Source organism: Oxyura jamaicensis, chromosome 6, assembly GCF_011077185.1.
Source record: "Oxyura jamaicensis isolate SHBP4307 breed ruddy duck chromosome 6, BPBGC_Ojam_1.0, whole genome shotgun sequence".
NCBI lineage: Eukaryota > Metazoa > Chordata > Aves > Anseriformes > Anatidae > Oxyura > Oxyura jamaicensis.
Window position 1 is genome coordinate 4,800,009 of NC_048898.1, and position 26,906 is coordinate 4,826,914.

Sequence of the window (26,906 nt, forward strand, 5' to 3'; positions counted from 1 at the left end):
ATTGCTGGAACGTAAATATGACACAGCTGGAATACAGCATACAAAGGAATACATCTATTAACGAATACATGGAAGAAATTCCAAATTGATGGCTACAAAGTTAGACGTGGTGTTTTTTTGATAAAATACTTGCTCAAGATATGTCACAAACTATTGACTGGGTGCAGATTGCATGAACAGCTGCACATCTTATGGTAGGAGATAATGATGTATATGAAAGAACTTTAATTTAATATTAAGCTGATACAATGTGACTTCCTGATGTTCAACACAGTATTTTTAGTCTAAGAAATACCTCTACTTACTTACTGAAGCAGCAGAGCTCGACTTTAGTCTCAAGCACTCCGATTCTATCAGTATCAGACTGCAGATTTTTTAGCTTTGTCTCTTAATAAAAGTTACATCAGTAGCTTAAACTGTAACAGTGATGAGCACTTTTCACTGAAATAGTTAATCCATCAATTCTCTGGTATTCTTAAGTTCTCCGAAGCATGGGCAGCACCATGCTTCCATAGAAGATAGTTCTTTACTTCATTAAAAAAAAAAAAAAAAAAAAAAAAAAACACTTATGAAATAGGACAATCTTTTTTATGCTGTTACATGGCCAGCAAAGCAATAATCCAAGCTATTAAAACTCTGGCTAAGGCAAATCCACAGCATCAGGACAGTCACCACAATCTTTTGCCACAGAAGCAGGAAGGAACCTTTCTTTTCATTCCACTAGTGTTTTTCTCCAACCCAATTAGGCTGTGATCTTTGTTTAAGAATCACAAGCATATTTGGTACAAGTTCTGTTTTTTCCTGAGGATTCTTTTAGCCAAACTGTCCTGAACACAATACAAATGTTGCATTCATTAAATTTTAATCGTGACTGAATTCACATTTTTATCATTCAGGTGAATGTTTCAAATATTATGGATACAAAGATTTTGCATGAATATTTCATTATCTTTTTAAACTTGACAACACTGGCATCTGGGGAGATGTTGAAAAGAAGAAAACAATTATACATCTTTGAACAATATATTTTATAGTGACCTATGTTAGCCACTGCTTTGATCTTCTCTTCTTACAGCAAGCCCTTTAGCCAAGGCTTCTGTAGCATACTGCCCCATTTATTTTACTTTTTTTAAGCAGCACGTCATTACTGCCTACCTGAGTTTATCGCTGAGCTGTCTGTCATTGTGTTAAGGACCAGCAACTCCTCCTTCCAGAACTGCACCCAGATCCAGGTGTTGCATCTTCCTAGGAGTCCCATATCTTCAAGATATTGCTCATGTTGCTGAAGTGTCCAGCCCTCCTGCTGCCACTTCTTTTGGGCTGAAATTCATGCTTTCATTCCCTTAAAACTTTATTCAAGTGTGAGTTCCTGAATAAACAGACTACCTACTAGATTATGTCCAACCAACCAGAATTTCTTTGTCTGAACTTCTGTTTAGGTCTTCCTTCTCTTGCTAATCTTACCCCCCTCCCCCCCAAAAGGCAAACTTTCCTGCCCAAGGCAGGGGGCTTGGAACTAGATGGTTTTTAAGGTCCCTTCCAAAACACACCATTCTGTGGTCCTATGATTCCCTTCTTTCAGCAGCTCTTCTCCATCCCACAGCTTTACTGAATAACCCCTGAACCCCTGTGGTCCTATGATTCCCTTCTTTCAGCAGCTCTTCTCCATCCCACAGCTTTACTGAATAACCCCTGAACTTTTTCCTCCAACAGGCTGAAGTAGACAGAGGTGAGTTTGAAGAGCCAATTCTCTTAAAGATTCCATGTAGCCCTCTAGCCGCATGTAAAATCAGTTACTGTTAGTTCTGCAGTGAATGTGGCTTCTCCTTCAGGCAAAATCTAAGGAGCCTAACGCTAGACCTAACACTGACAGAAACTATAGCTAAAATACCACATCTGAATCCCCTGTGAGGAAAAGAATCCTCACATATCCTTATCTGTTAATTACAATTCTAATTAGTGGCTTCAGCAACTTCTGCTGCATTGCTCCCTCATGTTCCAGAGACACCTCTGGGATTAAGAAATCTGCAGTTGGAAAGGGATGCTGGGGCAGTCAATCGTTCCATTAGATCACATGAACTGCACAGGGAAAAAAATTATAATAAACGCATTCAGTTTGCTGCTTTGCATGCTGTAGTGTGAATACCTCTGCAAAATCACAGAGGATATGTTTTAGAGAAGAAGCCCTAGCAGTGTGTTCCCACTACCAGCTACAATGCCAAGGAACTAAGGTAATATACTTATCACACAACTTTTTTTTTTTTCTTCTTTTTTTTTGATAGGCACTTTTTTAATGTGATATTATAATAAAAGATAAAAGCAACTTTCTGGCTCCACCATATCCCAACCTTCACTTCCAAAAGCAGTCGTTTTCAAGAAAGGCAGTGAAATAAATTTCCCTCAACCCAGAAGTGCCTCCTATCTCCTTTATTACCTACCACAACAGCAATAGCTCAAGAGCATTATGAGTTGTACAGTGTCACCGATACCCCTTGCAAAGGTGATTTTGCATTTGCAACACCAATATTTAGTTTGACAATCACAGTTTACCTTACTTTCACTGAAATTCCTTTTAGCTCTTCCCCCTGACTGACAGAAAAATTTAAGGTAATATAATTCACAGTAAATACAGGTACTGAAGAAGGTCAAGAAAAAAATCACATTATGCTGAAAGAACTAATAAGAAGACGACGAGCCATTAAATACAGATTTCCTCACTAAGACATGTGACTGAATCTAATGGGATTTTTCATTTTTAGGGGAGTCGTCTAAAATCTATGCAAGCCTAGAGAAAAATACATCTGAACATCTAATTTAAGGGAAGTTTCTGCAATGATATCCCTGACCGATGGAGTTGTGAAATGAAACAGTCCTAAACATAAGACAATCCTGTCTTTCTGCTGAAAGACAAAACTTATCTTCATGCTTGATAGGTACAGATTTTTTTCACTTGCATTCAGTTAGGGTCAGACTGACATATCCCTAGTCGAAATGAAATAGGTGTTATTCTTAAAAACAATAATATGAGAGTCAATAACTAATTTTTATCACCCTGGTAAATGCTTTTCATTTTTAAAGCCCAGAATGCACTATGAACTTTTAATACTAGAGGGGTAATGCTGAATCCCTTCATCAGCTTGCCATATTCCAGAGAAAGAAATTGGGTAAATTCCTCAGCTGACACATATGCAGTGAAATGCATGAGGCTTTGTGGATTTACAGCAAAGGAAAATTCAATCCAGAGACAGTTAAATGACTTGCCTGCAGATACATAATTAGTCATCAGTGGAGGTGATACAAATCTTGACAGCTCCCTGGCTCAGCCCACTTTGTCCACTGTGAGCTTTTCGCAAGCATGCTGGCAGAGGTTTGTTATTCAGCAAAGCCCTCTATCTTTGCAGTTAATTTTCTTGTCTCTGTAGCCATTGTATCATTCCTTATTGCTCTAAGTGAGAAAGTGGTGTACAACCCCAAATGGCAGAATGTCACTTGTATGTTTTTAAAGTTGCTGTGAACTTCAGTCACAAACAGCCAATATTTGAGCACATCTAATAATGGAAAACAGTTTAAATGCTGTAAAAGGAGCCAAATGTTTGAGATAAAAAGAATAATATGTAGATGCAAGAAAAAGTAAGAGGAACTGAACCAGCTATGTTTTCATCGTACTGCCACAGATGTTAGTTAAACCTCTTTAGTTCTCTCTTTAGTCCTGGTTGAATTTTTGTACATCACAATACCTTCTGTTCATGTTGTACTGCAAGTCTGGCATTCTGAACAAGCAAAGATGGTAAGTACTCCGTATGTTAATTATAGGACCAGATGTTTTCAATAAATTTGTGTTGGCCTGAAATTTTTTTTCTACAACAATGGATATGCACTGTGCTGTCTGGCCAATCCCTATGGGTCTGATTTCAATAGAGTTTTTCCTTACTAATGACTTAATGTCCCCAAGATTCACTTTCCACTATTTTCTTTCTTTTAAATGGAAAACAATACTTCTTTCCCAAGATAAAATTATGCTGGTCTAATGCTTCTTGTTATGAACTAATGTCTAGCTGTTTATAAACACAAGCACATGCCCCATCTGAATTTAAGGGGAAGGTTGGGAAAAAAAAAAAAAAAAAAAAAAGTCTTAGCCAGTTTGAAATAAAAAATAAAGACAAAATGTTTTTTCCTGTTAAAATAATCTAATTCCAGCAATTGCGTGACACTCAAAATCACTTGAAACATGCCAGGCCAGGCACTTGGGTTACTCATACCAGAGTGGTGCTTTTAACAAAGCAGCAAGCTTTTTTTTAGTAGAAATTTGTTATCTCAACTCCCTACAGATTCCATCTGCCATGAACATGCTTCAGCACCAAGCCACAAGACCTGATGGGGAATGTTTCCTCACTTCAGGAGACTCCAAAGCTCCAGCACCACACACACACACCCTGAGAGGCTGGGGCTGTCTGAGTTGCTGCTGAAGGGGCTTAGGTGTGGAGAGAAGGCAGCTGGCAGAGCCAGCTGGATGCTTCCTGGCAGTGCAGAGAAATCTGAGTCTCCTACCCTGAAGATGAGAAGCAAAACACAACAGGGGAGTGACGGAGCAGGACAGGATGGCAGCCCTGGAAAAGACCCTGCTGGTGGTGGTGGGGTGGGACAAGTAAGTAGTGACTGCTGCAAGCAAGAGCCATCTCTCTCACTGCAGTCCTGCTTCCTCCCTCAACTACACAAGTTGCGACCCTGACTTCAAAAATTTTGGCACTAATGAAGCCATCATCAGGAGGTTTACCTAATTGCTGCTTCTAAGAGTCTACTGCCAGAGGGAGGTTGCTTGTTTTCAGCTAGTCAGCCCCCAGAGGAAGCTGGCTCCAGCCTCAAATAGGTAAAAACTAGTTATCAGTTATTTGTCACAATATACCAGTGTAGAATTGTGTGGTAAATTAGAGAAATGCCAAAGGCAAAGCATTTGCAGATTAACAGGAGAGTCATGTAGCACCCTCACAGAAAAGCAGCTTCTAGTTTTAGTAGTGGCTGCAAGGCCTTACCTAGGGCGCTTCAGTAACAACCCCGTTTCTCCACACTGCCACCGGAAACTCTGCTTGAAGCTCTCCCTCTGGGTACAGAGAGTCCAGCTGAACAGGAACGTTCTTTACTTTTGCACTGTGGCCCTGACTTGAAATCAGATAGCCACGTACAAAGGTGGGATCACTGAGGTGAAAATGAAGGTGATCTTCTGACCTAGCCAAAGTCACTGGGATGAGTAAAACACAACTCCAGCTGTTAGTCCACTAACACACACAACTCATTTTGCAACAAGCAGAATATCAGGAGAGAAAAGGTCTGGGTGCTTCCTTCCCTGTCAGACAAAAAATCTGATGGGAAAATATTTTCCCATACTAATGTTTTCTGTCATTGGTAAACTTTAGAAAAATACCACCTAACATCAGCTTCTCTTCTTTTTCCTTCCAGTTTGCCCTGGACTTTATACCACAAATCTGGTATGCAGCATTTGGCACTAAATCACTATTAAAAGAAAAATGATTTTGTTCTCAGCTTGGAAGGAAAGCCCATGATTTTGGTTCATTTAAGTTTCTGTGAAGTGGTTCCAATATAAAAGCAGAAATTGGTGCCCTGTACATGCATGTTGAAATAAGGCCCAAGAACAGCTTCTGCAGCACCGAGGTACAACGACTTCCACAGGCACTGGTGACATTTTCAAGAAATAGCACAGACAGAGGAGTGACATTTGCATGATTTCACACCTATTTTAGAGAAAAGAAAGAAAATAGAAAGATTTAATCTGCCCTCGCATTCAAGTCCATTTTCCACAGGTGGTGACCAGGTGAACACTTTGAGACCAGTGCAGCAGTAGACAACAGACCATGTCTGTGGAGAAGCACTGCAATGGGCAGATCTTTTGGGGTTAGCATTGTGTCCTTCAGTCCCAAATTAAGACTTCAACCATGTCTACTGCTCTGCACATCAATTCCAGCACTTCTCTGCTGCCATCTATACAAAGTTAGTCTATGCCCGGCGCATGTTGACACCAACAAAACACATGAAGAAATGCAGAAAATTAGAAAAGAGGAAGAAACCCACACAACTGTCTTTTAAAAATGCCAAGAGTTCCAAAGAGGCCGTCGCATCTTTGACTTTCTTTTATGTACTGTATTCATTTTTACAAAACACTTGCACATCTGCTACATAAGAGAAATCAATGGCAAGGTATAATTATACTTGCTGTTTAACTTAATTAAAAATTGAGAAAACGTGTCCTGTGTTAACTTTATGTAGAAAACTGTTTTCTACAGGAACTTGGACTAAATACACAAATTTTTTCTTGAACAAAAATTTTTGTTAAGAACCTTTTTTTCTTAAGATTTTTTTTCCTTAATTTATACTTTTATTTTAAACAAATACATGTACAGGAAAATGTTATATAAGTGAATATAAACTAGATTAACTCAACAGTAAAATAAATAAATAAGGGGAAAAAAGGAAATGGAAACTTGATTTTTTTTGTAAGAAAGCAGTTTGGAGGCCCAAAATTGAGACTGCCAACTGCATTTTGCAAAAAACTACATTACAGTATTTCTTCACACAATTCATCCCAGTGACTGACTAAATCAAGATGCCAGACCAGAAACAAAGAAACAAAACAGGATATCTTGTCAGCAGAATCCACTCGTGTGGAAGGAGCCAAGCATGATAAATGATTTGAACACACCCTGCTGGAGCACATCCTGCAAGACTCACTCGCCTGAGTAGCTTCCCATTGTTCTCCGGGTCAAGATGATGTGACTTACCAACCGACCCTCAACGACTTCACATGGGGCAACCTGCCACAGACGGCTCATGTAGAACTGCACACCACAGGTAAGGCCTGGCCTTCCTGAGAATTGCAATTACAAAGGCTTTGGCTTAGCTGAGTGTTTCCCTGGAAAGGTTAAGTCTTCTTAACTGAGCTAAGTGAAAAATATGCAAATGAGTAAAACTAGATAATCTAGGCCCATTATAACATGTAACCTCAACTGGTAGGTGTGACTTGGCCTTTTTAATTTATATTTTAAACTAGGCTATAATATACCATGCAACTTGCAGAGATTTGTGACTTGGGTTCATTTATACTTTTCCTTTCTCTAGAAGGTTTCTGTGGAAAACATCTCTTGTTTTGGAAGACATTCCCCCAGAAACACCCCCACCTCTTCATTTCAAAGAGAGACAGGCTGTCAAGGCATATCAATTCAATCTAGACCTACGTCTCTGAGTGTCAGAATGAGGTAAGCTCTGCTACAAGTGCTCGTACCAGTAAATACAGTTGATTATAATGACAGCAGTGGTTATCACTTCTTACATTCTTGTCCTTGTGGAAAACTAGAACTGGAAAGGAAATGGTGAGATGTGGAACATACTTCTTGGTAATACAAAGCATTCAAGTCTCACTTGATATGGTATCCTGTATAGCTTGACTTCTTTATTGAAGATGTAGCTTGAAACCTATACCTAAAGATATATTCCACAGTATTTCTAATAAAAACCGACCACTATGCCTTTAAAGAAAAAATGAGGTTTGGGGATTTAGATTAATATATATAGAAGTAAAAATACATAATGCTTTGGCTCAAACCTTTTCATGCAAAAGCATACCTTAAGCCTAAAAAGTAGCTTATTCAATACCATTTGGCTCATATTTAGATTCATATAGTTTATAGATGAAGAATGAAATCCTTCTATTTCCCAAATATTTGAAGAGGGATGGCCAGTTAAAATAACACTTGAGAAGCGAAATCTTGATAAAATATCTTAAAACTATGTGTACTTCCACATGTTTACTGCATATTCGCAGTTAGTCTTAAGAGTATTTCCCATGACACTTTCCTGTCCCTGAACAGTGGCATATTTTTCACATTTTTAACACAACAAACATTTTGCCATTGAAATTTTACTGCTTCACTTGTGAGCTGTAAAGATTTATAGCTGGTCTCAGAAGCATGACTAGCACAAGGGTATTGCTCTCAGAAATCAGAGAAGTTGTAGATTAGAAAAACGTTCACATTGACCATTTCTATGATTTTAGCCTTTGTTAAAATCCTGAATCTATGATTAGAATTTGTCTGCATTAGTAGTCCTTTGCTTGCAATAAATTAAGGATCCTGTCATGTTGAATGAAAAAATGTGCAGCTCAGATACAGCAAAAGGGGTATATAAGAACCCTACAAAACACTAATTCTTCAAAGGGTTTGGTCCTTTACTTTGTATCTGGCCATTTAGTTAAAGGATACTCATTTTCAGAACCAATCAATACTGTGATTTTCATGGAGGTCATTAGGAACACTGTACACTTCAAATCATTCACACTTTCCAAAAAAAATCTCATAACCCAAAATCATGGAAACTCTGGTGCAATTGCTTTTCAACCACAAAGTCTGAAGAAGGGGCTTTCTAACTGGAGTGCTGTGGGGACTTCAGTTCTCACCCAGGACAGCGTGCATAGGAGCTGGGTTCACTGCACCCCTCATCATCCCATGACATCTGAAAATCAAATCTCCCATCTCTAAGGGAAGCTTCTTACCTGGCTGATGACAGGTTACTCTGGAGAGGAGAATGGACTTCCATACCAGCTTCCCTTGCTCAATCTGGGCCACTGTGAATTGAAGAGAAGAAACAAGGGCCATAAATACATCATTTAAGAAGTAGAGAAGCTCTGTAGCCTTTTGCTTTGCAGCCTTGTGGAGCTGTCAAACTGCTGCAGGGCAAGATTTTGCATATAAATGAATGCTGCAGGGTGATTGCCCCAGCATAATTATGGCTTCTATCCAGCTCCCACTTATCTCCTCCCCAAACTGACAAGAGTAAAAAATGCTATTTGAATGTGGGGGGAAATGAAGAGGATACAGCTTGGGATTTAAATAAATAGAGTTACTGCCTGTGATTACAGGACTTGGAGAGTAGATCAGCCTGCACGTAGCCTCTATACAACAGAACTCTACCACTACCAGCTCCTGAGGTAACCCCCCGCTCAGGGAAATCTCTCTGGTAATGCCATCACTATTAGCTTCATGTAATACTTAAATATCAAAAAAAAAAAAATTGCAAGCTGCTTGGGGCAACTGGTTGGGACATCATTCTTATGGAGGGAAAAGATTATTTATATTCTTATTCTTTTTATTGCTAATTTTCCTAATAAACTGCCAAGATTAAGAACCACATCAAAAGCCAAATTCCCCATATTAAGGGTGAGAAAAAATCTGGTAAAATTTCATTTTCCTCAGTGTTTGTTCTTTTGTATCCCAATAATCCATTTTTGGGACAGATTCTAATCTCAGGCACAGCATGAGCATCCCAACATACCTAAGAAAAATCTGTTACTGTGCATCATGCGTGCTATTAGAATCTGGCCCTTCTATTGTAGCTGGAACATTTGCATCAAGTTCTTGTGACTTTTTATAATAACCATATTTTCTAATATTTGCAACTGTGCACATTTTTGCCTGAATTGCCTTCCATTCCACAGATGGCAATTATGAAAAGCCCTCACATATGGCATCTACAAAAATAAATTTGTCTGAAGCTGTGAACGTACGAATGCACCACAAAGCACAGCGCTCTATCGCAGTCTCTGTTCTGAGAACTTGAGCCCTGCCGTCTTCCCTGCCCCTGCAATGAAGTCAAGAAATAACGTCAGATCCTGCATCAGAACCAAGCGCTGTGGATCACAATGACTTTTCCTCCATTTGCCTTTTTTGAGAGCAAATGAAGTTTGACTTTACATAAAGGATTAGCCCCAGGGAGAGTAATGACATCTAACCATTTAGATGGATTATCACCATTTTGTTTGGATTTTATTTATTTTTTTAATATTGACTCCATATGAGGCATAATGCAGTCTCCGCAGCAGGTGGCCTTTCTGAACCCCAGCTTTCTGCCTCTTTCCCCAAGGCTGTTCAACCTGGAGAAGCGAAGGCTTTTGGGAGACCTCATCGCAGCTTTGCAATACTTAAAGAGGGCTTATAAAAAACATGGTGTGCAACTTTTTGCTTGGGCAGATAAGACATGGGGGAATGGCTTTAAATAAAAACGGGAGATTTAGATGATATGTTAGGAAGAAGTTCTTCACTCAGAGAATGGTGAGGCACTGGCACAGGCTGCCCAGAGAAGCTGTGGCTGCCCTATCCCTGGAGGTGTTCAAGGCCAGGCTGGATGGGGCTTTGGGCAACCTGGGCTGATTGGAGGGGGCCCTGCCCATGGCACGGGGTTGGAACTGAATGAGCTTTAGTGTCCCTTCCAACACGAGCCATTCTGTGATTCTACAAGTCTATGATATTCTCTTGTTTGCTAATCTTCTCTTAAACACTTCAGTTAACTCAATTTCAGTTTCAAATACCAATTACTTTGTTTTCAAAGGGCTGCTCCATTTAACCTCTATGTATGTCTTTTTTTTTTTTTATTAAATCCAGAGATAAAGCACTCGTGCCCTCTCATTTTAAATCACCCATAGTTCCTTAGTCACAGTATTTCTTTAATGTAGTCTGCCAGTCTAAATAATATTTTGCTTATAGCTATGGGGTCTGTAGAAATGCAGCATTTCCTTTATTACTTTCCATGCATCTGAGTTCAATGCAGCTTTCTGTATTATTTAATGGTCATACAATTTCAAAATGTTAAGTGCCGGATAAATATATGCCATTATTTTGCCTCACTTTGATGTTCACAGCACTTTCATTTTGATTTTTCATCTGCTGCTGACTGGACTGTCACCCAATGCTGGCCTTAAGATTTACACTTCTATTTAAGTAACGGCTTTCAGGGCTGCAGATCCAGCTCCAGAACCCATTTCAGCTTTAAGCAGATCTCTATTTTCAGTTGCTGGATTTTTGCTGGTTTATTTTTTGCAGGTAGGAAGTATTTTTTTTTTTCATTTGTTACTTTTTTTTTTTTCAAAATTTCTCTGAAAGACAAAATACAGATTATTATATTGAGGACATCAGTATTCTGATGTTCATTTTCCTCACTTTCAAGTCAGCTGTCTGACTACATACTATTTGTTTGGGAAAAATATATACCAAAACGGCTGAGTCCAAAACCTGCACTGGTGTAAATCTGCAGAACTTCCTTGGAAGCAGTGGCGCTGTGCCAATCTCAGTTAAATCTACAGCAGGTGGTGATTTGACCTAAAAGTGTTAACCCTTCTATTTGTCTTTAGCAAACAGTTCATTAAAAAAGGTGAAGTCTTTTCTCGTTCCTCAGTAGACACTTTATTATCCCAAAGAGCCACCAGAAAATTGCAATCTCCTCTTATGTTGCTGGCTACTGCTCTAATGACTTTTTTCCTTCTTCTTTTCTAGCAGCTTTAGGAATGCCTCATTTGCCTTCATCTGGCCACTTGTAAAGGCCCTCATCACTGAACTTTTTGTCCTACAACATTTCTGTCCTACTGAGTCAGCATCCCCTCACACAGTTAAATCATCTCTATCCCCACAGAAGGCTACCAGACCCCCTTCTCCTACTGCTTTTCTCATCAAGTACAAAAGAAGCCTTCAAGTCTCTAAGCCAAATACAGTTGTCTCAATAATACCAGGAGACAGTATTTGCTCTGGTTTAGACTAATGAAATCCTAGATTTCAGTAAGTTACATACGATGCACATTAGTCCACAATGTAGCTCTCAAGTAACTTCCTCATTATACACCAATATAACTGGTTTTCCCCCTTAACACTCCTTTCCCTCTATCTGATAGTAACCATCTTTTCTTAAAGAATATTCCTCAGATGTACAGTTCTCCTACCTCCTCTTTTTTCAACCTCTGAAAGTATACCTTTCTCTTGTTCACAGTGATACTGCAATTTTCTATTTAATCCCCAACACCTTTTCAACTTTGTTCCCCTCATCACAATGTTAATGCTACTGAAAGACTAACAGCTATCCTGTTATTTGTTTGCTTTCCTGCCTTCTCATGCTGTTCAACATCCAAGCTATCTCAACAGCTGCTTTAGTTCCTGTACATCTAAACCACTTAATTTGCATTAGTCCATTAAAAAGCAATAATTAAGAGTAGTTTGTTTTTCAAGTAAATGCAGAAAAACTCAACACTACAAATTTCAGCTGAAAGAGTCATCAGACTATACCCATCCATCTCGCTTAGGCAATATATGGTGAATGTTGCAATAAGGTAGGCTGGCCCGTTTTACACACCAGTCCCCAAATACAGCTTTGCAATGGTTAAGTATTGGCATGAGTTCACCATGAAATAGTGCTCAGAGTCAGAATGGCATTCAGGCTCTATGTTTGATTTTCCATGCATCCAGGCAGCAGTTCTCAGCTCGCATACACAGGGGAGAATTTAAATCAAAAGCCTCTGAAGGCATGGCAACACACGGTGGCAGTAGCCCGAGGCCATATAGAGAAAGATGCATTTTACAACATTACTGTGAACAACATTTTAAATCAGACTATAAACACTCATGGATGGGGCCGTATTTTACTCCAGTCCTAAGTGAAGGGTGAGAGACTCTCTGGGTGTATAGTGCAAATAACATTGATAAATGTTGTTCTAACACTCTGCTTCAAATAACTGTCTTCAGGAAGAGTAAAGATCACTGGTCTAGACAAAAACCCTGTTGTTTTTTTTTTTTGTGTGTGTGTTTTGTTTGTTTGTTTGTTTTTGTTTTTGTTTTTTCTTTCTGTCTGGACAGAAAATATTCAAATATCAATGAAGACTACGAAATGGAGAACAGATATCAATGAAGACTATGAAATGAAGGAGAGGAAAAAGCAAAAAGGCAAAGAGGAGTAGCAGAATTGACTTTTTCTTGAGTACAAAGAAAAAATAAAAATAAAACACTTCCTAGACATGTTAGAAGCACAGGAAAAGCAGATGCTGTTGTAACCATGAGCTAACACCCACACTTGTGTTGATCGCTACCTGCATATTTAAACCAAGATCATACTGTTCCCTGGAACATCCAGTGCTCCTGCTGTGACCCCCAAAAAGAAATTCTTTCAGTACAAGTAAAGCTCACTCTATTCCTGCAAGATGTGAGTCCACCAACCCATTTCTCTGTGAGAAATGTTTGGTATTTCATTCATCTATTTGTAATGAGAAGTGAGTTCACATCAATATTAATGAACTTAATGACTGATGAATTAAATGCATTTCTTGTCGAATGACCTGTTGTAGATATTTCAGCAATGATGCTAGCTGCTACTTTGCACAACTTCCTTTGGTAGCACATCAGCAGGGGTCTGACAGGTAGGATGCTGTCTGAAGTAATTCACATCATGGGCAATTCTAATAGGACTCCTCACCAGATTCTAATGGCTGCAGTATCTCTTTGAAATGTATGAAATAAAGGTTCCTAATATGACTCTGTCATTGCACATTTATCAGCTCAAGTTAGCAATACTGGCACAATCCTAATTCTTCCATACGGATGTGGGCTGTGCATGCAGCTTGCTGCTCACTTCATCTAACAGAGAAATGCACAAAGTATTACTTACTGCACAACATAGTTTAAGTAAGGTCAGGAGGGTCAGCTTTCTCCAGGATGCTGTGATGAAACAGGCTGGAACAAGCTCCTGCCATGTCAGAGACGGACAAAAAGAATATTCTAATAACCACACTCAAATACAAGTTAGAACCAGAATTTTAAACAACATGTGAGACCTAGATCAATTACTAGAGCTTTTTTCCTGTCCTGTAGCAAAAGTCTCAGATCATTTCTGGTTCCCGAATGTCCAAACGGGAAGATAGGTCTGAACAAAAAATCCACTCAAAACCTAAATAGCTGCACTATGGACCACCTGGCCATTCTAAGCCCTATCTTTCTGAGTTCCAGCCTCAATGGCAATGGATTAATACTTAGGAATGAAGCCACAGTTGACTGAAGTAGTCCAATTAGCATGAGAAGCAGCAGCCCATCTGCTACCTAACAGTGGCCATGGAAACGCGTCACTTTTGCATACCTCACTGCCTTGCATTGAACTCAGTACCTCTGTCCTAACAGTCAGAGCACTGCAATCTGCTGGCATATTTGTGAAAGAAAAGAGGGCACGCAATGGCAGCATACTCACTGCAGTATTTCCACAAAGCTAAAAGGTGTTCTAGAGAAGGGCATTTCTTCCTTCCTTCCGTTCCCATTACAGATAAGTTTTGTCTGCTAGAACAGACCAGTTCCAAACACAGATGGAAGAACTTGAGTCAACTGCTTAGCCATACTGTACAAACCGCCAAGTACAGGCCATCCAGCTTTCCACTGACACAATACCCACTAGATGCAAGATAGAAAGGATTGCAGTTATCCTACATAGATGATCTTCAAAATCCAGCTCTCCAGAACCTGAACTGTAACTAGGCTTACAGGCCACTGAACTTGAAAAAAAAAAACGGAATGCCATAATCATACACCTCACCTTAAAATTAATATATATATGGCAATGAAAGAGGCAGGGCAATTCAGTGCAGCACCATTTCTCTTGCCCGCTACTCCGCCAAATACTCCAGCTATGTGCAAGGCTAAAGCACACGTGCAATTCCTATTTCATTCTGTACACAGTAGCAGAGTTTGATTTTTCAGCCATTGCTGTCATATATTAACGTATTACTGATGACATGACTCTGCTGCCCTTGGTCAGACCAAAGGTCTATTCAGTGCAGCACACTATCTCTCATAACCAGGTATATTCATATTTCACAGCCTCTTCCAGGATTTTCACTGATACATCTACCCATACAGTAGTCATAGTAGTTTTAATCCAGTTGAATTTTTGGTATGCACAACAATTTGCAGCAGTGAGTTCCGCAGTTTAATTATGGCACTAGAGAAAAAAAAAAAAAAAGAAAAGAAGAAAAAAAAAAAGACTGTTTCTTTTTGGTTTTAAATCAGTTTCCAAATATTCTCACCTACTGGGAGAAATGTTTATTAATCCTTTCCTACCCACTGGGTGTGTTCCCACTCACTTATTTTACAGACTCCCTACTTCATACCCTTTTCAGTTATCTCTTCTCCAGCATGAAGACTTCTTGGTTACTGTAGCATTCCTTGTAGGGAACAGTTTCAAAAATGTGATAAGCCTTGTTGGTCTCCTCACATACCTTTCAAAGTTCTGCTCTAATTTTTCTGAAGGGGTGGTGGTGGCAGCAAAATTGCATCTAACCATCAAGGTGTAGAAACTATGCAAATTGACACATTCACAGAATTATCTGAAATACCTTACAAGTGGTAACGACTAGTTCAGCACCCTTTATGTTACATGTACAGAGTGGGACTGGTTCCACCCATGTACAATTCTTCACATTTATCAACAGCACGTTTCATTTATTATTTGATCACCCAGTCACTTGTTATGAGAACCCAATACACCTCTTCACAGCCGCTTTAATTTTCACTACCACAGATAATGTCATATTCAGCAAATGCCATCTCTCTACACTTCCTCTTTCCCAAGACTACCAATAGGCAGTGAGATTTCTCTGGGACATGCTCACAGTCTCCCTCCTCAATGAAAACTAGGTATTTACTCCTTTCTTTGACTTCACATCTTCTATTAATCTGAAAGTGTAAATTTCTTTTTATCCCTTGACTTTTTAGTTCATTTAAAAGCTTCCAGTTAGTGCTTTCGTGTGCACTTTTTGGAAATCCAAATACAATTCTATACCTTATGGCATCATCTAATAATAAACGTTTTAAGAAAGGAGGAAATTCATTTTACTGTACTTAATTTTCATCAACAACAACATTATAATGTCTTAATACATTTACACAAGCTAGACAGAAACAAACAAAAAAAAAAGCTACTTCCTTTGGTCACATTACAGAAAATAAAACTATCACAATAAAAATAATCGGAGTCCACCTTAATGATGTTAGGGTTTACAAGCTTTTTTTCGAAAGACTGTGATTAAGCTTCCTTCCTACAATGTATATTTACCTGCAGTGTCAACTGAGATCTGGTGGGACACTTGTACAGAGAATAATTTATTTCCTCGAAAGCCCATGGACAAATTCTCCCCCCAAAACAGCTTTCCTTCATTCTTTCCCCTTGCTCCCAACAAATACACCATTTAAACCCTCTCATAACAGGAGACACAACAATACACAATTTAAATGGTAGCCATAGCTTCTGGGAACTCCAGAGGTAATACCTCTTTTTACAAGGAATGAAAATTACACAATAATGTAGAAAAATGTGAGAAAAATATCCTCAAGCTCACTAGAAAAAAACAAAGTGTTTTCCACTTAAAAAGCAAGGAAGACAAACTGTGCACAGCCTTGGGAGCAATAAAGAAAACTGCAGGAGCAAAATATATAAGATACGTCAGTGTGCCAAAGAATCAGGAATAGACAGTAATACAAGATGGAAATACCTAAAAGGCTCTCATGGCCAATATGAACCAGTTTCCAGACATATAGAGGATGCGGTATTCACTCTGGCAACACTTCCCTGCTTGCCATGCCAACAGAATAATGAAAAATGAAACAATGATTGATTGAACTGCACATGATTTGCCATGAGATATCAACTGTATTACTTAAGAAACTTAAATGGATTCTCAGTAGCTTTGCTTTGTAACTAGCTGGTGTTTTATTTTTCACCACTTTAGAACCACAATGTGGAGATGGAAGTGGGTTTTACAGCCCTGCTTCACTGTATTTTGTGTTTCAGACACTGGGATGCTAAGGCACAATGCAGAGTATTACAAACAATCAGTGAAAACCTCATGTAATAGAGCCCACACTTGGCTTTTAATTGTGTAAATGCTGAAAACAGGCTGAATATACATCTTACTAACCACAGAAATGCTACAGGTCAGGCAGATTCTGTTGAGCTGGGCTGTAAATGGGTCCATATCCAGGGCTCCATAAAATGTTGCAGGTCCTTGTTCTGACACTGTGAGTGGTATCATCAGGTGTTCAGTGTTTTCTCTTGGGAAAAATACACAAAACAACCAAGCAAATAAACCCCAACTGTAGTCTCTCTGATACTTGTTGCCAGAATTGTGAAAGGCAACAAGTAACTGCTTCTAAAATACAGAGAATCCCAAGAAGCCTGATGGGTAATGGCTCTACTTAGAGCAATGCTATACGTGCAACTTCCCTAGTGTTAGCCAAGATTACCACGTGAGTTGGCAGATCCCAGCACATTTTTGAAATTAAAATGCTGGGAAGCTACTTAAATATCGATGCATTCATTATGAAAACATCTTTTTGGCATTTGCTTCCAATTAATGTTTCTGCTTTAGTATGACCAGTTTTCCTCATTATATTCAAATGTGATGGCTATGCGAATGACTGAATACGATTATGGAAATGCTGGCTCACATTTCCTTAAATGGGTATTTGTAAGGAGGCTGTCAATTGGAAATATTTAGAAATCTATCAGGAGATCAAGCACATTTTAAAAGGACATCTGTGTACAAGAAGCAATCAAAATCAACAGTATTATCACACAGGCTCATTGGATAATGCAGCAGAGGTGCAGTTGGTGAGCATTATGTTGCATTAACAATATATGGTTCAGCTGTACAATCCCATTTCCAGACCTCTCTGTATCACTGGGACAGGAATTGATATCAAGTAACAAATATGAACTTAAAGCTAAATCATGTGGCTGAGCCACATGTAACTGGGTATCAAAATGGGAGCAATTTGCTTCCAGAAGCCAAAAGGCTAAACACAAGATCTGTTATTAAAGAGAGTTTGCAATACAAAAACAAAGGCTTTCCTGGCACAGACAAAACAGAATCATAGCCATGTCTATCATCCAAGAGGTTTATTTTAGAAATGAATTCCATAAATTTTCAAACACTTGTGCAGGATTTAGCTCCACAAACCTATTAAAATAAATAAAGCATGAACATCTACTAATCTAGTTGGACTTCTTTTTATTTTTAATCCTGTTTGCTGGTTTTATTCTAATTGCTGCATTTTAGTTTCATTTTGAGGGAATTGTGCTCATTAAACAGGTGTATTACAAATATTTCATTTTGAAAGGACAGAAGGCTAGGTTCAACCTTCCTAATACATTTGAGCCAGCGCTCATTTCTGATAATCACAAGCGTCATTTAAATTGCAATCCCAGCTCATTTACACATGCTGAACTGCCTGCCCACTCTAACTACAGTTTCAGTAGCAGTGAAAGTTTATTTACCTTCAGCCGCTCTCTGAAACACCCCAGCCCACGGGGTAGAAATATCCTACCTTAGCCTTTGCATCATGGGAGGATATCTGGTCTTCTTCTATTGCAAGAACATGATCATTTTACCCCACATGCAGCCCCTGACTACAGGGAGAATTCCTTGCTAATGAAATGCCATAAATTAAGCTGTGTAATTAAGTAGCACGAGATAAATCATCAGACCTCAGATTTTTTTTTCTGTTATGGTCTGTGCTGTGCTCAACCCATGGCAGAATAGAAAGGATGTGAACTATGACAAAAAAAAAAAATCAGACAGTAAGAAAACAAACCCATTCTCAGGCAGTATGTTTCTCAAATTCTCTCCCAAATCTGTCTACATACAACATATGGCATCGTTACCTGGCAAAAGTATTCTCAAAATCTGCATCTATAAGGTTTCAAGATTCGTGAGTGTCACAAAACAGACACAATGAAATCCAGCTACTGAAGTTCTAAACCTATTTCTGCAATAGTGAGAAATGTAACTATTTTTGACATCAGTTTAAAACAGAGTATTGCAGCTTATAGCTGTGTAAATAATGCAGTCAACAGCAAAGCTAAAAGCCAAGACTCTGAGGGTCCTGAACCTGTGAGTGTTCCAGGGTCTTGCTCAAGCTGTTTTTTTACATAAAGGTAACTTTTCATTATTTCTTGTAAGATAAGAATTCTTCATTCACAATTTGGTTTGTAAATGATAATGTCTGTTAGAGCACAGACATTTTTCTCATAAAGAAAGCCTAAATAAGTCAAAAGGAGGGAAAAAGAACATCAGACTGGTTTGTATAGCCAAACTGTGAGACTTGAAATATCTGAGGCCAAGAGAAGTATTACTTTCAGATGTTCAACTATCAGATACTATTTTAGAATTGCACATACAACTGTATGAGCACTAACAGCTCAATACTAGAAACAATAAAATTAAAATCGTAATATTTAATAGACCTTTAGAAATGAGAAAATACAACTATAAAACCACAGATCCCATGTTTGTAATAACTCATTAGTGCCAAATTAAATTGTGAAACCTGCCTGCACTTTTTAGCCACCAGCAAAAGTGAGGCATTAGCACTGAATGGTATGCAGTGCAAATTATGCTGTTTTCTTTCCACTCACAAGCTCCTCCTGAATTAACCACCAGGCTGTTCTCAAGATATTTTTGGTTGACTGCGTATCAGAAATGTCTGTTGTCTTTTTTTTTTTTTAATGGCAGAGTGACCGATTAAGAGAGGCAGATCCTTAAGCTCAAATATTGAAACAGGTGCACCTGTAAACTGTGTTTCCCTATATATTTCAGTGAACAGTCCACTTAGGCATGCAGGTGGTAAACATAACCGGTAACCCCAAACTGAATTACATGCTGATAAACTATATTCTGATAGATCTTCTTACTTTGTAATGAGCATCGAGGAAATCTGGTGGAAAGAAAAGTCAGACAGCCACCGTACAACATGAAGGTCAAAGCATATATGAAAGACTGATGAAGCTGTGCCAAGTACGAAGGAGCATCACGTGTGAAAGAACAGTTTGAAACTTATCAGCTGAGCACCCTAGCCAGGTCAGTAAGATTTGATCCACGGGAATTGATATTCTGGACAAAGAGGAGAACTACACTGTCAGCATTGTTTTCAAGTATGCAACGAAGGTGGTGACTGTAACTGCAACATGAGGAAGGAGACAGAAGACACAGGAGGAATGGGAAACTGCAATTATGTCCAGTGGACAGTGGTAAATGTGCTTGGGCAAGCCACCAGGAAGAACTACTCACAGGCAATCAGGAAAGTCAGAGGATGAAGCAGCTCTTGGCTCAGCTGGAAGCAGTGCACAGGACTAGAGGTTTTTTTCTTCACTTTTTTTTTTTTTTTTTTTTTTTTAACAGACGTAAAATCTGTAAAGCCAGTATGAAGTATTCAGGGACAACTTTGTTCAAAACAAACTGTGTCTACTAAAAATTTAAAGAGAAACCAAAAGAACTTGATGCTGCAGAAAAGCAGAAGGAGAGAAATTGCAGGAACCAGAGAGGGCAGACACTATCAGGTATAATGTGTATGTAGCACACCTAAACAAAAGCCCTGGAAGACCAGGTTTTAAAATGGATAAAAAACACGAGATATAAGCCTGCTGAGCATCTGTATGGTCAATAAATGACCAAAATATAAAGGAAGTGCTTAGATAAGATAAAACCACAGCAACAAACAAACAGAAAAACATTTCTTGCACGTGTTTTGGGTGGAGGAGATTGGAGTAATTCATATGCTAGAATCCATCTCTACAGCAGTGTACGAGAAAACCAAAATTAATTATAGACAACACTGAAAAAGGCTTTCCAATGAGCAAATGAGCAGTGACATAACCACCAGAACAACATCATAACTGCCAACAGCATAAAGGAACTCAAGACTTCACTACCAACTGGCCTATTCATCCTCTGGCTTAAATTTGCTTTGGTACCAAAGGAGATCTGGACAATTTCAGACAGATAAACCAGGGAAATTGGTGGAAACTATTAAAACAAACAAACAAACAAAAACAAACAAACAAGAAACAGAGTGAGTGGTGATATGGACAAATACATTTTCTGGTGGTATCAATCCTGGTGATAGTTATGTATACAAGACATTCAATAAGTCCTTTGCCAAAAGATCTTAAAGAAACAGCTGACAGTACAAGCAGAATGTACTTCTTCAAATGGATTTCAAAAAATGGTTAAAATGCAGCGAAGAGAAATAGGTTTTTATAGCAGAGGTAGATGATGAAGGAAATGGCAAGTAAGATTTAACAAGCAAAACAGATTAGCAGGGGAAAAGAGACAGAGAAGTGACACGATTTGCTTTTATCATCCTCAGGGTCGCACACAGCCTGACCTCTGTACTTAGCTGTCCAATGCCCAGTGCAGTAGGACATGCTCTCAGGAGGAAAGACATATATCCATACAGACAGCTAGCTCCCTTTCATCTCCAAAAGCAATCTGTGTATACAGAGCTTGAATTTACCTTCTGTCAAAAAAACATTTCAGAAAGATCTAAATAACTGATGACCAATGGCAGATAAACCCTTTGGAAATAAATTTTTCAGCCCTCAAGATCAGTCTGGTATATTCTATTTGAAAGATTTGGTGTGAGAAACCTGAAATACTAAAGAAAGTGGTTTCATATTTCATTTCAACCAGGATCTTAATTTTATCATATGCATTTTAATTAAAATCAAGACTACCGGCTCTCCTAACTACAAGGAGAGCTACTACTCTGTATTTAAACCTGAGTGACCTTTCAGCTCTTTCACATCTAACATTCCCACCAGATTTGAAAGAAAAATAGATTAAGGGGAGAAAACCAACACTTTTTGATTCTTCTTACTCACTCTGCACAAACCTTCTCCACTTCAATTAGCCTTTGCTTCATTATCAAACCTGTTCTTTGTTTATCTCCAGACTTGAGATACAGTGACAACTGCTGCATCAATGGAAATTCATTTTTCTTCAGTCCCCTGCCAGTGCTCAGAGCAAAAGCTGAGTAGATGCTGGAGAGGGTTGAGAACATGGAGGCTGCCTGCTTTGATGGCCTCTGCTGCCCATGTCTTGCAGTCAGGCTGGGCCAGACAGCAGGGGAATGGTTGGTGTCAGTCCACAGACTCTTCTCTGCCAAAAAAAAAAAAAAAAAAAAAAAAGAGCTTTGGAGCTGACAACACTGGGAATGAATGAGGAGGTTATATTCTCCTCTGACCTTGAAGTGGCAAAATTCAATTTAACCCATGTTGCTGTAGAGTCTCAAGCAGCCTCTTCTAAGAAATTTTTTGGCTAACATTGGGTTAAATGTAGAGGACCCTAAAAGAGTGGTGTGTCCTAGTTATATGTCCATAAATACAGCAACTGCTTCTATGTTCTTCTGCAGACCAGTAATACACCAGCTCAAGCAGGTATCCCGCTTGGCCAACACAGCAGCAAAAAGCCAAGCAGAAGTGCTTATAAACTTACAATGCAGGAATTTGCTTTCTAAGACTTCCCAGATAATACTGATGAATAATAAATCAAACTGTTATCTCTTTGAAAGAGAATCTCATTCAGTTCTGCCAGTCCTAAACAGTTCTATATCCACCAGCAACTACTATGAAATTAAAAAAAAAAAAAGGAAATCTAGAACTTCTAGATTAATATAAAAGAAGTATCTAATCCACAAACTAAAACAAGAAAACTAAATTTACAGTATGTATTTTTTCCGCTAACAATTCAGGGCCATAAATATGTTTCACATTAACAAATTAGATGTAATACATTCATGTTTAAAATAGCATAAAGCCACGTGTTTGTTCCTTCTTACTGTTCATCTATCATCTGTGTTTCTATTGTTGTGCAGTATTATAGATACATATTAAAATATTATTTTAATTTGACAGTAGCTGAAAAGAAGCTTATTGATCCTATCAATGCGATAAATAAGAGAAAAAAATCACAAACTAAAAATGAAGAATCACTCAGTTTAATATAGCAGTATGTTCATGTCATCTCTGTCAGTTGCAAACATCATGGGAGTAATTACAACAAAATAATTAGATTATCATGTAATTGTTTTTAGGGGGAAAAAAATCTCTATAAAAATCTTAGAGGCTATAGAAAGGCTCTAGATAATTTCACTGGAGCTGTTAACAGGTGTTAACTACAATGTCAATTTGTGTCCAGTTGTGTTATTTGAATAACAAATAAGCACAGCAAAATACCTTTAAGATATTTGCTGAGAATGTAAATCCATACTTCTCACTACTAGAAAGCTAGCAGCATGTTGGCCATGAACCAGAAGATTCGATGCATCCTGAGCACAATAGTATAGGAGAAGAAAGCTGTTTTGTTTTCACATGCTATACTAGCACCCTAAGCAATATCCTTACAGCATTCACAGAAAGTATTGATGGCCACGGGGGAGATGAAATGCTTTAGTATACATATGCTGGGAAGAAACCAAGAATCCTCTAGTTTTGGCAAATGGCAATGAGAAACGGCAGGGACAGCTGATGCTGTCCTGCAAAGGAGATGAAGCAAAGACCCTACCAGGACTTTCACTTATTTAACAGACTGAACAGCTGGCTATCTGAAATTGAACGTGGTAGCATTAAGAATCATGTATTTCAGCTCTACAGACATTTGGTATGTGTCATACATTCAGAAGCTGTACTTCTGTCACTGCCTTTTTAAAAGCTTGAACTCAGAATCATTTGTGTGCAGGTCAGCACTGATCTTGGAATTAAGTTTTCAAATACGGAAATGAGGACTCTTTCTGTGACTTCCCCTTTGGAAACAGAAGAAGTTGGAACGTAGTAGCTCTGCTGTGGGATTTCAACAATCTGGTAAAGGTCTGCATAAATCACAGCTGGCCACAGTTTTAATTAAATCCAACCTTTACAAACAGTGAATTCTCCAATTGGACAAACCTACTCAGAATACTCCTGTAGTTACAGCAGGACAGGATGACAGCACTACCATTCAGCTAGGCCCTACACCCATGGAAACAGTTCCTTCTGCTCCATCTGCATCTGTCACACAATGCATTTTCTTCAACACATTCTTGTAATAGGTACCTGAAATAACATCTCTAAATAAAATCTCTAGCTACACATCAGCTCTTCAGAAGCCTGGCTGCTATAATCCCCTGCACGTCTGTTTTTTCATAGAGAAACATGTCATTTCTTGCAATATACTATCCACAGCATTACTTATACTGACAGTGGTAACAACCATAAGGAAAATCTCTTCCCATTAAAATACTATATTTCATTTGATCCAAGGGTTTTAATATGACAATCCAGTCTGACTGGAGACGATAATTACAATTAAGCTATTCATATAGAACTTGAATCTGAGCCCCTATACTAGGAACTTCAATCCATCTCTAAATCTTGTTCAAATCTGGAGCACCTATGCATGTCACCTGTGTTTTCAAAGAGTTTGGAGAAGAAATTGCCTTATTTTGTAGTTCCACATGATGCGTGTGAATAAATAACTCACTGAGAACAATGAGGCTCTTCATGTTCCTTTTAGGCTTAAGGCTTTTTTAAAATTATTTTCTTTTTTATTTTTTCAAAAATTATACTCTTATGAGGAGACAGTACTTTGTGCTTTGCAGACAGTCATTCGAAGATCCTCCCTAACCACTACAGTCTTTGTAAAGCTTAATTCACACAACTATCCAATGCTGTTCAACACTACTGGCATTAACAAAGAAGAATGTATCGCTGCAGCTAGAAATGTCACTTGGGAGCTATCTTGTGTAAAAGAAAAGTTTCAGTCTAGTAAAACAGAAATGCTGATCTCAGAGGCACTAAAAGAAATAGAGATACACTCCAGAGGGAGTTATGACTTAATAACAGTTCTGACAGGTTTGATGAGATTGCCTGAAATACCAGAATTTTCCTCAAATATTTCTCTGTTGCCAACCATAACCTATCAGATGAATTTACTAAAGCTTAAGAATTTCTCTGAAGTATTAGCAAGAAATAATGACAACTGGGACAGCACTGCAGCCTGGGTTTTTCCAAAACGAAAACACCGAGTAAGAGGATATATCTCTGTCACATCAGACTACAAGTAGTAGTAGAAAACCAAAATCTAGTCATTTAAAAACTGATAATGGCTGGTAGTAATCACTACAACATACACAAAGAGATTTTAAGGAAGAACAGAGAATGATATCATCCCATACTTACTTCCTTGTTGCACCCACTTACTTACTCAACTAGTGTGGAGGTTTGCCATTCTGCAAACACAGTATAAATTTCATTCCTCCAGCTAAAAGAATAGCAATAACAAGCATGGCATTAGTACATGCAGCTTGTCCCAAAGCTCAGGGAAGTACACAAGGTAACTGATATTCTTTCTATAAACCTAGGATGCATTTAAAGAACAGATGAGTTACAATCCTATGGAAGGTTACGATAGAAAAATAGGAAACTGGGAGATACTAGCTGATTTTAAAATATAAACATGTTCATGTTCTGTGATGTAAAAAACACACATCTAAGTAGAAAATGAGTCAACATTAATAAACTCTTAGAGCATCATAAACAAAAAGAGGAGCTTGTGGACAAAGTAGGTGTGCTTTTATTTAAGCATTAAGGAATAGAATTTATCTCCATATGCGAAATGAACTACACAGTATGACATGCATTCTAAAATGGATTTATATTGCTATCCTCTACAGCTGTATCAATGACTGTCTTTTCCTTACTGCTTCTCAGCTTCCTCCATCACATCCCTGTTAGGAAAATTCTTTCAACCTTTGGCATACCTGGCTATCACTCCTGTATTCACCACTGTATTACAACACCACAAATAACACCAACGAGCAGTTTCTACAGATAAAGAACTTCATCCAAAATTCGTAACATTCGCCTCTAATTTCCTTTTTGCATACAGAAGGAATAGAGAAATTATTTACTTCTTGTTATGAGCTACGCTGAAGTCACTCTCCTAAGACTGTATAACACTCTACCATCTGAGCTAACAGCCCTGTAGGGTAAGGATGGTGCTGAGATGAACTTGAAAGGAAAGTGCCATTTCTTGATAGAAAATAGATTATGCATTCCCTTCTATTGCACTGCCAGGCTGTGTTTGGAAAATGAGCATGCGTTCACATGCAGACAAGCAGAGGATCAGACACACAGACACCACCGTAGTGTTGCACTGCAGTTTCAGCAGGCTTTTCAGTTTTTCTGCTTTTTCCAGAATTATTTAGTCCTCTCCAATGCAGGTGTATGTAAAAAAACATTATGAGGGACAGAAGTCAGCACATGGTGAAGCCTTAGAAAACTGTTTTCTCTGAGAGAAAGAAAGCAACAGAACCACCTGCTGGGTAGTTTTCACCCTGCTAACCTTGTGAATGTTTGTTTGACAGGGCTGCTTATGGATTCAGTAAATTACCTTTCTCTGCTATTCCAAATATTCCTAATTCCATAGCTGTTCTCAGATCATCTATACAATATTTAAAATCTATTTAAAGTAGACACAGTTCATCATTAAGTATGTCCCATTTTGATCCTAGTAAATTATCTACATGACTTTCAAGTCTTCTTGGTAACCAATTCTAAATGCCCTCACTCACCAGCATCGTGTTTATTTTTACTGGATCACCGAAAGATTAAATTGTAGAATAGAATAGGAAAGTCGGAAGGGACCTTCGAAGATCACCGAGTCCAACTGTCCAGCCACTTCAGGGCTAACTGAAAGTTAAAGCATTATTGAGGGCATTGTCCAAGAGCCCCTTGAGCACTGAGAAGCAGGGTGCACCAACCACCTCACTAGGAAGTTCGTGCCAGTGTTTGACCTCCCTCCCAGTAAAGAAATGTGCCCTGATGTCCAGCCTGAGCCTCCCCTGATGCAGCTGAGATAAGGGATACACAACAGCCTTGATCATGCTAGAGACATGCACTAGATCCATGCTGGCCATTAATACATGTTACGGTTTTAAAAGGCAGTGTCATTTGCACATGTTGAATTAGGTTTGGAAAAGATGTGTCTAAGTGCTAGAGAAAGCAATTTCTGCAGCATTCCTTCCATACTACTTGGACACCTGAAGAAGAGTGGCTGAATGCTAAGTGGTACGTTTGGCAGCTGGTATATCTTGAGGTCACTGTAGAATTTCTTGGCACAACCAGGCTATTTATCTGATTAAATTTGGTCACTTTTTTTTTATCCTGAATTCATCATCATGTCACCCAGGAAAAATATGCTGAAATTAAAGCAGTGTTTAGATAACATTCAACGA

At 38.6% G+C, this 26,906-nt stretch overlaps 1 long non-coding RNA gene across 2 annotated transcripts in view; it reads right to left on the minus strand.

Moving 5' to 3' along the window:
- LOC118169496 overlaps positions 1–26,906 on the minus strand; it is a 149,898-nt gene that overhangs the window by 51,789 nt on the left and 71,203 nt on the right. The window contains exon 7 of one of the 2 annotated variants that reach the window (XR_004752157.1): positions 8,558–8,629. The exons of the other annotated variant lie outside the window; for it this stretch is intronic. This is a non-coding gene — a long non-coding RNA (uncharacterized LOC118169496). The remainder of the gene's footprint in view (positions 1–8,557; positions 8,630–26,906) is intronic. 2 annotated transcript variants of the gene reach the window in all.